This window comes from Athene cunicularia, assembly GCF_003259725.1.
Source record: "Athene cunicularia isolate RWA chromosome 4 unlocalized genomic scaffold, athCun1 chr4_part3, whole genome shotgun sequence".
Classification (NCBI taxonomy): Eukaryota; Metazoa; Chordata; class Aves; order Strigiformes; family Strigidae; genus Athene; species Athene cunicularia.
Genome location: NW_020799100.1, coordinates 10,861,136 through 10,872,703, shown reverse-complemented (window position 1 = coordinate 10,872,703; position 11,568 = coordinate 10,861,136). Strand labels below are relative to the sequence as shown.

The window sequence follows — 11,568 nt, the reverse complement described above, 5'->3', positions numbered from 1 at the left end:
GGGACCTGTGGGGGGGGGGGGGGGGGGGGGGGTTGCAGCCGCCTCCTTGCTCTCTGAGCATCCAGGCTTTTCCTTCCCCCCTGCCACCTTGTCCCCGCACCTCCCTGCATGCACGCCAGCATAGCACTTTTCCCCTTTCCGCCGGTGTCTAAGCAACACAAATCGCCTTTCACCCATTTGCCGATTTACATTTTCAGAGATTACTACGCTGAAAGAAAAGTGGTGATGGAAAGCTGGATGCAGCTCTTTTATCCCTTTTCCTTTCCTCTTGGGTGACTGCTGAGCTCTGCTGGGGAGGGGAGGGGGATGTGGTGCAGGGCAAACTGCTTTTCTAATTGACATAGCACAAGACTTGTCGCTTTCTCACCCTCTTATCTTTCCAGCTTCCTTTCTTGCTGCTGACAATAAGGGAGACTTTGTTATTTTGTTCTGATTAGTCTAATCTTTGCCTTTTCTTAGAGAAATTATAGTGGTTGCTGAATAGCCTGTAATTTAAAACATTTTTTGGGGAAAGTGAAACTTGAGTGATTGATTTGAAGCAGGTTCTACCCTGGAATTTCCCAGTATTACTCCTTCTAATAAGGCAAAAATTAATGAGAGGACTGTGGTTTCTGTATTTTATACAGCATTTAACAACTTCAGCAGTATTTGAAAGTACTCCATGTATCTCTACACCATCTGAAAATATGGTAAAAAAATATTACAAAACAACAAAGCAAAACTGAACCAAATAAGATTAATTCAGCAGAGATCTTTGCAGTTGCTTGCGAGCAAGGAGCCCACTTCACCGAGGACGGGTGGCTGTGGTCTGAGGGATTCGACGGGTGAACAGTGCTCCTGTGTGTGGAGGCCTGGGCTGCTGGGAGCGCTCTTAGGGCTACACTGCGAAGCCAAGGTCCGTACAAATTCTGCTCTTTTTTTGCAAGACAAGGCATACTGGTCCAGATGTCCTGGCCAAACGCCAATGCAGATAGCTATATTACATCTAATGCAGATTTTGCCTGCTGTTCCCATTGGTAAGTTATTTTAATTTTTAGTACTTAAAATGTTGGATCACATTGGTTTACTCTGCTTTACAAATGAGTTATTCCACACCAGGACTAGCTGCATCTCAGCAAGTTAGTCTGAATATTATCATCTTGGTCTACTGGCTAAAATGTTCTTACAGAAATGTAAAATGGCTCAGTTTACTCCTAAGTGAAGGTTGGCTGATCCATTCACACACATTAAATTGCCTACCATATGGTGAAGAACCTTAGCCTTTCATCTAGAGCAACACTGGACCAATTTTCATAAGCACTGAGCCTCTGTTACGGATTTTCAGCTGTCTTTTTTTAATCTGATATTATTTTCTGTGTATCTGCTAAAGAACAGCAACAGAAATTTCTTTTGGATAGCATCCTTGGACTTTGTTCTGCTCAGGCACGTTGGTCTAAACCTGGGTTTTAGACTGATTTCTCAGAAGTTCTGAATAACTGATTTATTGAAAGTGGTGTTTTCAGCACTGGGTTGAGCTACAGAATGAGACCCACTCTCTTTCAGAGTTAGTCATCTCTAAGAAGCATGTCGCTACCACCTTTTGTTTTTATGGCAGGTGACTCCCATTTCTAAATCAGCTCCTTAAACCCAGCTATTATTCCATAACATTAAGCTGTTGGGGCTTCTTTTTTTTCCTCCTTTGCATGTGCTGCTTTCCGTTTTTTAAACAATTAATCTTTTGCCAATTATGCTAGCATCCCATGAGGGTATTTTACATGCTTCATTGGTACTAAGTTGCTAAACTCTGCTAGTATCTGTTTCTAACCCAGAAAGATGAAACTAATTGTCATTGGTAGTGATGAGAATAAATCTACACATCTGATCAGCATTGGAAGTACTATGATTATTTGGTTAGGCGTTCTTCACAGAGAATATTGATCTGGCATGATAATGAAATGACTTGGTTTAAATCGTGCCATAATACAGCCTTTTCTGGAGTAGTTTTTTATCTGACAAGGGCAGAGTTTTCCCCCAAGCCTTTGGCTGTATTACAGGAAAGACAAGCATGCATCGTCCTTGGTGTTTCCTCACATAGAGTCTAATTCTGGGTTTAATGTTGTGCCTGTGAAAGTCAAAGTGAGTGCAGCCATTAGTTTCAATAGATGGAGTCCAAGGCTTTTTTTTGGTACAGGCATGTATAGCCATATTTTTACAGTGCATGTTGTTCAAATATTTAAAATCTGTCTGTTGATATTTTACATTTCTGTGTAAACAGAAAGTAAGCTATTGTAAATTATCACAACTTTAAATATGTTGAAAAGGAATTCCATGAATAAAAGGGCCAAATACTGCAAGTGGTGGAGAAGTTCATGAACAGGGCAGTTCAGCAGCCAGAAACTTTCTTACATTTTTCCTTACTGATTCTTCTCCACTTGTCAGGCTGCAAATCATGTGATTTTTAAAATACAAAGACTCTTTGCACTCCATAATCCTAAAGAGCTCCATGTGAAGTTGGGAAAAAAGAAGTTGAAGAAAGCAGTTCTGGTCTGATTTTCATTTTTGAGTTTGGATAAGCAAATGCAGTTGTTGGAGAGAAGCCAGGATAGGATAGGAAAAGGATTTTGCAGTATCCAGGCATTAGAGAAAAATGGGATGTTAAGAGGCACAGAGCACCCTGAACTCCCACAGAGATCAAAGGGAACAGAGAGCACTCAGCTCACTGCTGATGGAGCACGTAGCAATGAAGCACCCAGGGAAGCCGCAGTGACCTGAACAGTTTGGGTGTCCCGCAGATGGTGCTGTTTGGTCTGTCATCTCTGCACCCTGCAGCCTCAGTAAGGAGGGCTTTTTTCCACAAGAGTGGCTTATTACAAGTTTTTTCATGTTCATCCTGGGATCTCTTGTCACTGGAAGTTGATACTTGGGTTGAATGAGATCTGCATGCACTGGAGAGTTTTGTGTCTGCTGCAGTGCTGTAATGCTCCCAAAGCCTTAGGTCAGTCCTATCAAATGCATTTATTTGTGAGATTTTTCTCACCCACATAGTTTCTGCTCTGTTTGCCACTTCACTCTCAGTTTGGGGCTTCTTAAATCTCTCAATTATAGCCTCCTACTAGCATTGCTATAAGAGTACACAACCCTGTCCAGAGTAGGTCCAGGTTAAGAAAGAGTTGATACTATGGTAAATAAAAATATTTGCATAAGTAGCTGATGATCGCCCTTGTGCCAATCCCAAGGGTGGCTAGGGGGAGGCCTGGCTCTAGTTCCCTGTGCAAACCATGGCTCTGTGCTTCAGTTCTTAAATGTTGGATAATGGACATGCTGGTAATTTCTCTGTCTCCTGAGTTAGGTCCCAATGATTCATCAAGGATGTCTGGAAAACCTTTTGAGACCATTGCTTGGGGGGTGCCATAGAAATAATGGAGCAATGTTATGTATAGCATTGAGCAGGATGCACTCGCTGGGAAACCACATGTGCTGTGTGGTCACAAAGTCCCATCTGTCCCTCCCGTGTTCAGGGTTTTGATGTTTTGAGCACAGCAGGCTTTGTAAACTGCAGTGTTTTTTTAACTGCTGAGAACCTGATTTCCTTGTATCTAGTCAAAGCATTTTTCTTTTTTTAAACACTTTGTGAAAAATCTCTGAAATGCTTCAAGCTAACATCTTAATGTATTTATGACATTAGCTGCTTCTGCTCCAGAACAGTTGTTCTGAATCTCTTTGAGCCTGGCTGTTATTTTGAACATGGCTAATTCCCTGAGTGACTAAGCTCTTAGATAATAGGAAAAATTCATCAAGTTATCTCGGTCTCCAATAGTTTCTATTGTTATGAAAAGACGTCTTATGAAAAAATAAATAAAGTTGCCTATTATGTAATGTGGGCAGGGAAAGGAAAGACAAGTATTGTTAGAGAATGGCAGGAGTGTCGTATCTGGGAGCCAATTTCAGGCTGTGAAATCTCTTAACTTGGTCTAGTAGGAGGGTGTGGGTGAGAAGTAAAGTCCAGTTGCTGATCCAGAGCTGTGGTGAACTCTTACTGAACCCAAAGGGGTGTATTCATGTGCAGAAGTGCTCTGTTCAGAGGGATCTCGACATCTGTCTCCCCAGCTCTGCCATGCTACAGAATTCCTTGGATTGAACCCAAGATAATGTTCAGCTTGCAGTAAATTACACCGTACCATCTCTGACATAGTCGTTTGAACACAAACCTGAAGATTGCAGGCTGAAGTGCTCAGAACTCCTGAAATGCCATGGTTTGGATGGCACAGCAAACCTCAGCTCTATCCCATTGAATTTCTGTGTTGGCATTGCTGATTAATGATGCAGAAGTGCAATTTGTGCTTCTTGAAGAAGCCAGTGCAACACCAGGTTCTTTCCTGTGCCCGTTGCGTTTAACCCGTGTCCTCCAGCTGGCAGGTTTATCTGTGTGATCCCGCACAGCGAGTGTCCCTTTGGCTCACCGCAGTCGCACATTGTCACGAGCAGTTGGCAGGAGAGTGGTGCTGGTCGTTCCTGGAAGGCTGTTGTATAGCCTCAGATGGGGACCGCAGCCTGTGCGAGCTCTTACTGCAAGCGATCCCACTGAGTTGGGATGGAATAGGAAATGAAAGGCTACTGGCATTCATTTGCCTCATTTGTAGAAAAAGAAGCTATAAACTACTTCTTCCTTTTTAATGCTGATATTATTGCTGATAAAATGGAGTGGTTTATGTTCTATTCATACATCTACTGATACCCATCTGGAATTCCTACTTCATTAGGTTGTCTTGCATTGTTTTCTTCATTAAAAGAGTGCCAGATTCAATAGGCTGTTCCCTTTCCTTTTTTTTTTTTGGAAGGCAGAGAGAGAAGGAGAAAATGATTTATATGAATTACATCTAATTCTCTAGGTTAATTTGTGTGAAGAACATGAGACCCATGGGTCAGCTTCTTAATAAGATGGTTTTTTCTTTACTCATATCTTGCCAAGGAGAAATCCAGGGAAGCCAAAGCCAACAGTGTCACAGAAGGGGTATGAGGAAGGCTGCAAGGAGCTGAAGGCGATTTCTTTCTATCTTCATCTTCCTTGCATGAAGCAGGGCTGTGGCTTCTGCTCCCATCTGCCACAGCATTGTGTCATGACTCTCAGTAAGTCATGGGACTGTGCTTAGGCTCAGCTTTCCTAATATATACATGGTGGATAATTTCTTATTTCCCTCAGAGTAAGCTCAGGCTGACAGAGCAGCAGTAAAAAGTTGAATAACAAGTCCCGAGGAGTGCACTGCATCAGGATTTTCAGATTCATAAGCCTTTGTATTTCTCATGGTGCACAGATTTGGCCATGCCCGTAAGCAGAGCTGATTATAATCTGTTCGGCGGAGAGGGGGGAGTCCTTGTGCAGGAGGGCTGCTCATTAAGCCCACGCTTTCCGCAGGGTCAGTCAATAAAGGCACAAAGTAGAACCAGAAACTTTTTCTTCTTTTCTGCTTTTTCCTCTGTGTAGTTTCTGACATAGCTGTTTAGTATGTGCATCATGGATCATGCTGTTTCCATTCTGCCTGGCATCTTACTCTTGCACTGCTAATTGCTGGACCTCTGCAGACTTAGGCAGATGAAAATACTCTTGTTAGATTTGCTTTTTAACTGCATAGGAAATGCAATGCATTGGATTTCAAAGGACCTTCCTGTGTTGTGGCAAAGCTGAAATACACCATTTGATTTTCAAGGCAAAGAGCTGTCTCTTCTCTGTGTCTGTGCAGCTGTATTTCTTAGGGACCACAATGGGAACACTGACCCTGGATTTAGTAAGGGAGTTTCTGGTGGGTGATCATTTTTTTTTTTCACTTACCACTTTGTGCTGGCATGTGTTGATGTGAAGATCTTTGCAATTTAGTGTCAGAAATGAGATCAGAAGTACTGGAGTTCCTATAAGAGTGCCTAGAGGGAGCAGTGGAAGGAAGGGACTTGTCTTGGATTTTTCTGCAATTTGGGCTTTGCTTTTTTTACCTTGTTTCCAGGCTCAACTGCAAGCCCAGAAGCCTGAGAAGTAAAATTAAGAAGTAAATGTCCATGTATTCTTTTAGGCCATTTTTTTGGGGGGTGTTTTGTTTTGTTTTTCCAGACAAGAGAGAGCTTATGTAAGGTTAAAACGAAGATCTGGATTTGATGGGTCTTTTAAACTGAACTTCCTCGGTCCCTGAAGTCTTTCTCTAGGACCAGGGTAATCAGTGTTACCACATCTGATTTCTGCTGAATTTGAGGGATTTTTTTTCTTTTCTTTTTCAAAATTGGGAGGCTGAGCACGCTTTTAGGGTACAGGCTAGGGTGTGGAGCAAATGCAGGAGGGAAAGCACTTGAAACACGATTACCAGGGCTGTGAGATTTTAGTTCAAATAAACTTAAAATTGGAAGTTTTGTTGTTCTCACTACAATCCAGACAATCACAATGGAATCAACCCCCCAGACAGGCTTGTTCTCCATGCCATTTCATCATGATTTATACAGTGTTACAAAAGCTATGAAAACTGATTATATCAGTACATCATGCCTTGTCATAGCACAGCCAGTGCTGGGGTAGAGCCTTGCAGTTGCCTATGTGTGGCACTGCAGAGCAGCTGAGGGCAGGATGTTAGCAGGGATGCACTAAGACATGCTAGGATGCTAGACACCTGGTCAGGGTGCTCTAGAAGAAGCATTTGGGCACCTTTATAAGAAAACAGTGACAAGGCTTTGGCTTTATTTCCCACCTCACAGCGTCATGCTTTAATTCTTTGACAGAGGAAAGAGCACCATCTGCTGAGGTGCTGGATCTGTTTGTAGAAGGAACCAAGATTGAGGTCTCCAGATGTGGTCCAAGGCCAGCCTTGGTTAGTATCTGACATGTCACTACTTCAGTTAAGAGGTTAAGACCTGTTCATCTGGAACATGGATGGTTAACCAGGGCTGGTCCACAAGTATATTGCAACCTCCTCGGCCTACCTTTGATTGTTGTCTGGCTGTTAGTATTAAATGTAATGGTTTTAAATAAATCAGTCTCTTCATTGGGGACATAATTCTGTTCTGTACTTCTTGTTTCCTGAGAGGCAATTAGAACTGGTGAAGAAAGGTAAAGAGTTCACATACTACAGCTTGCCCAAGCTCTGTGTGTCTTTGTATATAGTACGTCTACCAAGGGTCAAGCTGTGGAGGTTAATGTAATGCTTCCCATCTTTTGGTGAAAGTCTCATTTTTCTCTTTCATGGAATACTTAGAGCAAGTGTCCCAGTGACACTTAGGTCTGGCCTCATAGCCTCTGAGCTTTTTACAGTGCTCTAGTTGGGCATGCAGGTTAAGCAGCACAGCAAACTCAACCTCTGGCAGTGCCCTGTGTTCTCTAAACATTGCAAAAGTGGGCTTAAAAACTTAACTTATTCTCTTTTCCAGCACTCTTGGCTTTGCTACAAGAGCAGCTTCATGAGGTCCTGCTCTGCTCTCTTCCCTATCCACCTTCTCTGCCACTTCACTGCTTTGCAGGCTCTGAACTCTGCCTTTTCTTATGCAGTTCTTCCTCTGAAGTCTATTTATGCCTCACTAGGTTTTGAGATCGTAATCTTATCCTTGCCCACCTCTCCTTTCCCCTTTGTCTTTCTGTAATTGTATTTTATATTAGTTCTGTAAATTAATCATTTGCTCATCTAGCTGTGCTGTGAATTTGCTAAAATGTGTTTTACAGTTAACATGGAAGATGCTGGAGGAAGCTGCACTTGTTCCTGCCACTCCACTAATATGTTTTCTTGTTTGTCTTTCTGGTAGAGGGCTTGAGCTGCCATGGGAAGGAGGGCTGGGACAACAGAGGATATGGTGAAATAAAAGCTAGTAAGGGAGATGTCTAGAGCAAGGAAGAGGAAGAAGGACAAAAGGAAGAAGTAGAGGAAGTTACTGGAAATATGTCCCAAATTCATGTGGATAGTGAGGAAGCTTTGCAATTGAAGGATGGAGTGGACAGGCAAGGAACAGTGGGTGACTGGAAAGGTAATTTTTAACAGCCAAAATTAGACCCCCGAGTCTGAATCTTCACAGATGTTCCTCCATTTTGCATGCTCCTCAGTTAGGGTAAGGAATTTTAGGCATTTGGGGATTTTCAAAGCTTCCTGTGAAGCCAGTCCATAAACATACAAGATTATGGAGATTCTTGAGGAAAAAACTGCCCTTTGCAGCAGCTCTGCAGCTCATAGGCTGGCATCTGCTATCTGGCAAAAGGGTGGGAGAAGAGGTCTGTGTGTCAGACTTGTTGTGAAAGAGAAAGGAAAAAGAGTTGAAGAAAATCCTCCTTTTTGGAAGCATAGCAAATCATAATCCCACTGGCCTTTGATCTCTGAAACCCTCAGCCTAATTCCTGACTAGATTTAGAAAAAAATAATTAATCTGATGGTCTTCTCATAGTCTCTAATGGAGTTCATGACTCAAACCCCACATCGGTGTGTGACTTTGCAGGCAGTGCCCAGCAGAGGAGAGTGGGAGTGGAAGAGCAGTTGCCTGTCTCGTGCCCACATGTCCCTGAGTACTGTTGCTGTTCGTTCCTCGTTAGGGGTAGTCTTAATTCAACTGAAAAGTTTATACTTCTGTCATGGTGCCATATAGGTCTGAGATGTGGCTGCTGCTCAAAGAGGGAATACAGGAGAACTGAAGCAGTGATTGTCGACAGTCATTTTCCCCCAGGCCATGGGTTTCATCCAGTCCAGACCAGAAAGACTATAGGTTTACTTGCATTCAGGATCACAAGCCACTCCAGGATTTGTTTGAAATTTTCCCAAATTGACCAAACAATATATCTCCTCTGGTTGACTGATGAGCATGTTTTTCTGACCTGGCAGAGTTAGCATCCTCATACCAAATCCCAGAGCTCAGCCAGACTGCTTCCTATGCAGCATTAACAGAATTCACTGCATTATGGTTATGAGTTTGCTTCATTTTTGTGGTTAATGGAAGAGGGAGCTGATGTTAGCTATGCCTCTGCATGTCCAAGGGATTACTGCAGTGGACATTGTTAATCTGCACAGGGATCTACAGCAGAACAAGGAATTGGAGCTGAAACCCTGTACAGCCACACATCCCTGGGCTATCCTGCCAGCTCATGCAGAGACAGCGTACCTGTCAGTGGGAGTGGAATATGGGACCTTTAAGCATCCAAATTATAAATCCTCGCTCCTGAGTTAGAGCTGCGTTTGTTTAGCTGGAAGTAGTGGGTTGTGCTAATTGCTAGAGACATCCATTGGAGGGAGTCGTGGTCACATGCCTGAGCCCACTGTGTTACGCACATAAAGAATGAAGACTTGGCATCGCCTGCCTCAGAGGCTTGCCTCAAAATTACCATATTGTAATTAACGTTATTGTAGGGGCCCTTCTTGTTGGTCTGTTATGTGGGAGTCCATAATACACTAGCTCTCTCTGTATATGTGTAGATACAGGTTTATGTATGCACATGTATATATGTGGTTCCTTACTTGATCTGCCTGGTGGAGAGGTGGTTCCTGGATATCCCCTTGATATCGCTGGTGGAGAGAAGTTCAGAATTGCTTCCTCATACAGAAGAAGGCATTGCTGATCTTGCATTACAAATTGTGCTCCTGAATGCTACTGGTAGTGTCAGGGCTGTAATGGGAGGTGGCATTTTATATAACTGTTACAAATCTTTTCTTCTTGTTCTTCAGCTTAGCTCTATACAGAAGGTTAGACTAAACTTTTCAGAAAGCATTACATGAAGTTAAACTTTGCAGTGGTTTTATATAAACCCCCGATGTGTAGGTGTTCCTTTTCCAGTAAGGCTTCTAAGAGAAAGATCATACATTTTTGTAGTAAAATTAACATTTAGTACATGCAGAAGGCATGAGAAATTATATAAAGCAGCAAGTACTACTGGGAATACTGTGAATATAATTTAAATAGAAGCTTCTATGCAGTAAATCTTTGTGCTGATCCCTCTTGGTAGCTGTTACACACACAACTTTCACTGGAGCCCAGTATTTGCATCTGCATGTGGTGAGGCACCTGGTGCTTTCCTGCCTCATCTTTTGGGGCGCTTGCTCTGGAGCGTGACCTGGGGAATGGCTGGTGTGGCCGGGGCCTCCCAGGCGCCAGCAGCGCTGCATGCCTCTCTCCCAGCCCCTGCAGCCGGGGAGGATGGCAGGGGGGTCTCCACAGCTACCGCCCTGCAGTCTGCAGCTGCTTGTGACACACAAGCTGTACGTGGTGAGCAGGATAGTGGGGGACCTCCTGCCTGCAGCTGGCAGGCAGTTACAGGCAGGGGGCTGGCTTCCTTGTCTCTATTTATAATCTCTGCCCTCCCCTGTGCTGTGACTGGCTCAGCTCTTGCAGAATGACTGCCTGAGAGCTGCCAGGCAATTGCTCGTAATGAAATCCTCTTTTTCAGCTACGGAAGTAGCTACTGAGCATGTGTGATAGTTACTGCACCTGTTTTCTGGATATTTCTTAGGCCTCTGCTGCGTCTACCTGCCCAATTTTTGTTCCCTCTGTCTATATGCAAAGGCACCGAAGAGTCTGCCTTGAAACCCCGCTGGTCGCTTCCCGTTCTTGGCGTTGAGGGCACAAACAGCGTAGGACAAGGCGAGGGATGCGAGGGATGGGCTGTGTCCTCAGAGCGTGTCTGCAGGCCCTCGGGGCTGCTGTGGACAGGTAGAACATCTCTGCTGTGCATCCTGTAAAAGTAAGGCTGAATCTGAGGCTGGGGTCTGCACCTGCGCTCATTGCAGTTTAGGGCAAAAGATTAACTGGCTGTAAAGATGCCTCTAAATTTGGGCTCGGTTTCTGTTTTGAAGATGTCACTGTTATTATTGAGACTGGAACTGGAATTTTCCTGGACATTTGTGGGAATCTAGGAATCTTGGGTTTTGGAAAATTGCCTGTATTGTTTTGGGAAAGGATGGTAGCAGTAATAAATACTCCACATCTATTATATGTTTGCTCTTCTAATTAGTCTAAAATTGCATCAGACTGACCAACTGTCCTAAAAATGCATACTTGATAGGAGATGCAGGTCTGGAAGCTGGTGATAAGGCAGATCCATCATCTGGGTGCTGCCTGGCATGTGTTGGTAATGGGGCAGCCTGGCTGCCTGCCTGCAGCAGGTATAAAGCAACTTCTTGTAAATAGGCAGGTGAAAAATCCCTTTTTGTTGTTCTCCTGAATGAGGAATTCTCTGCTTGAACAGAGGAGGGGATCTCAGTTGCTAGAGACAGCCTCTGGCTTTTAGTTACCACACAAAAGGAGGAGAGGAAAAGAAGCCACCTGATTAACCCAAACCATTCTTACTTCTAATGCTGCTCAACACAACCCATGTCAGGGCCCATGCATGCTACAAAGCTGGTTGTAAATGAGGAGAATGGTGTGTTGGAAAAGCACTGGTCTTGCACAAACCACTGGTTGTCAGTGGAGGCTGAGGAGGGAGGGCACTGCGAAGACTTGGTCCTCACCCACCAGACACAGTCTCTCCTTTGATGGTGTTCGGGGGCAGGTATAGAAAAAGCCTGCTACCCAAGTAGCAAAGGAAGAAAAATAAAATAAGCCTTGCAATGAACAGCTGGGTGTAGTATTGGTTTAATTGGTAAGGTGAAG

The 11,568-nt window shown here is 43.8% G+C and overlaps 1 protein-coding gene across 4 annotated transcripts in view; it reads left to right on the top strand.

The window, feature by feature from the left end:
- ARHGEF9 (Cdc42 guanine nucleotide exchange factor 9) overlaps positions 1 to 11,568 on the top strand; it is a 180,975-nt gene that overhangs the window by 51,256 nt on the left and 118,151 nt on the right. The window lies entirely within an intron of this gene.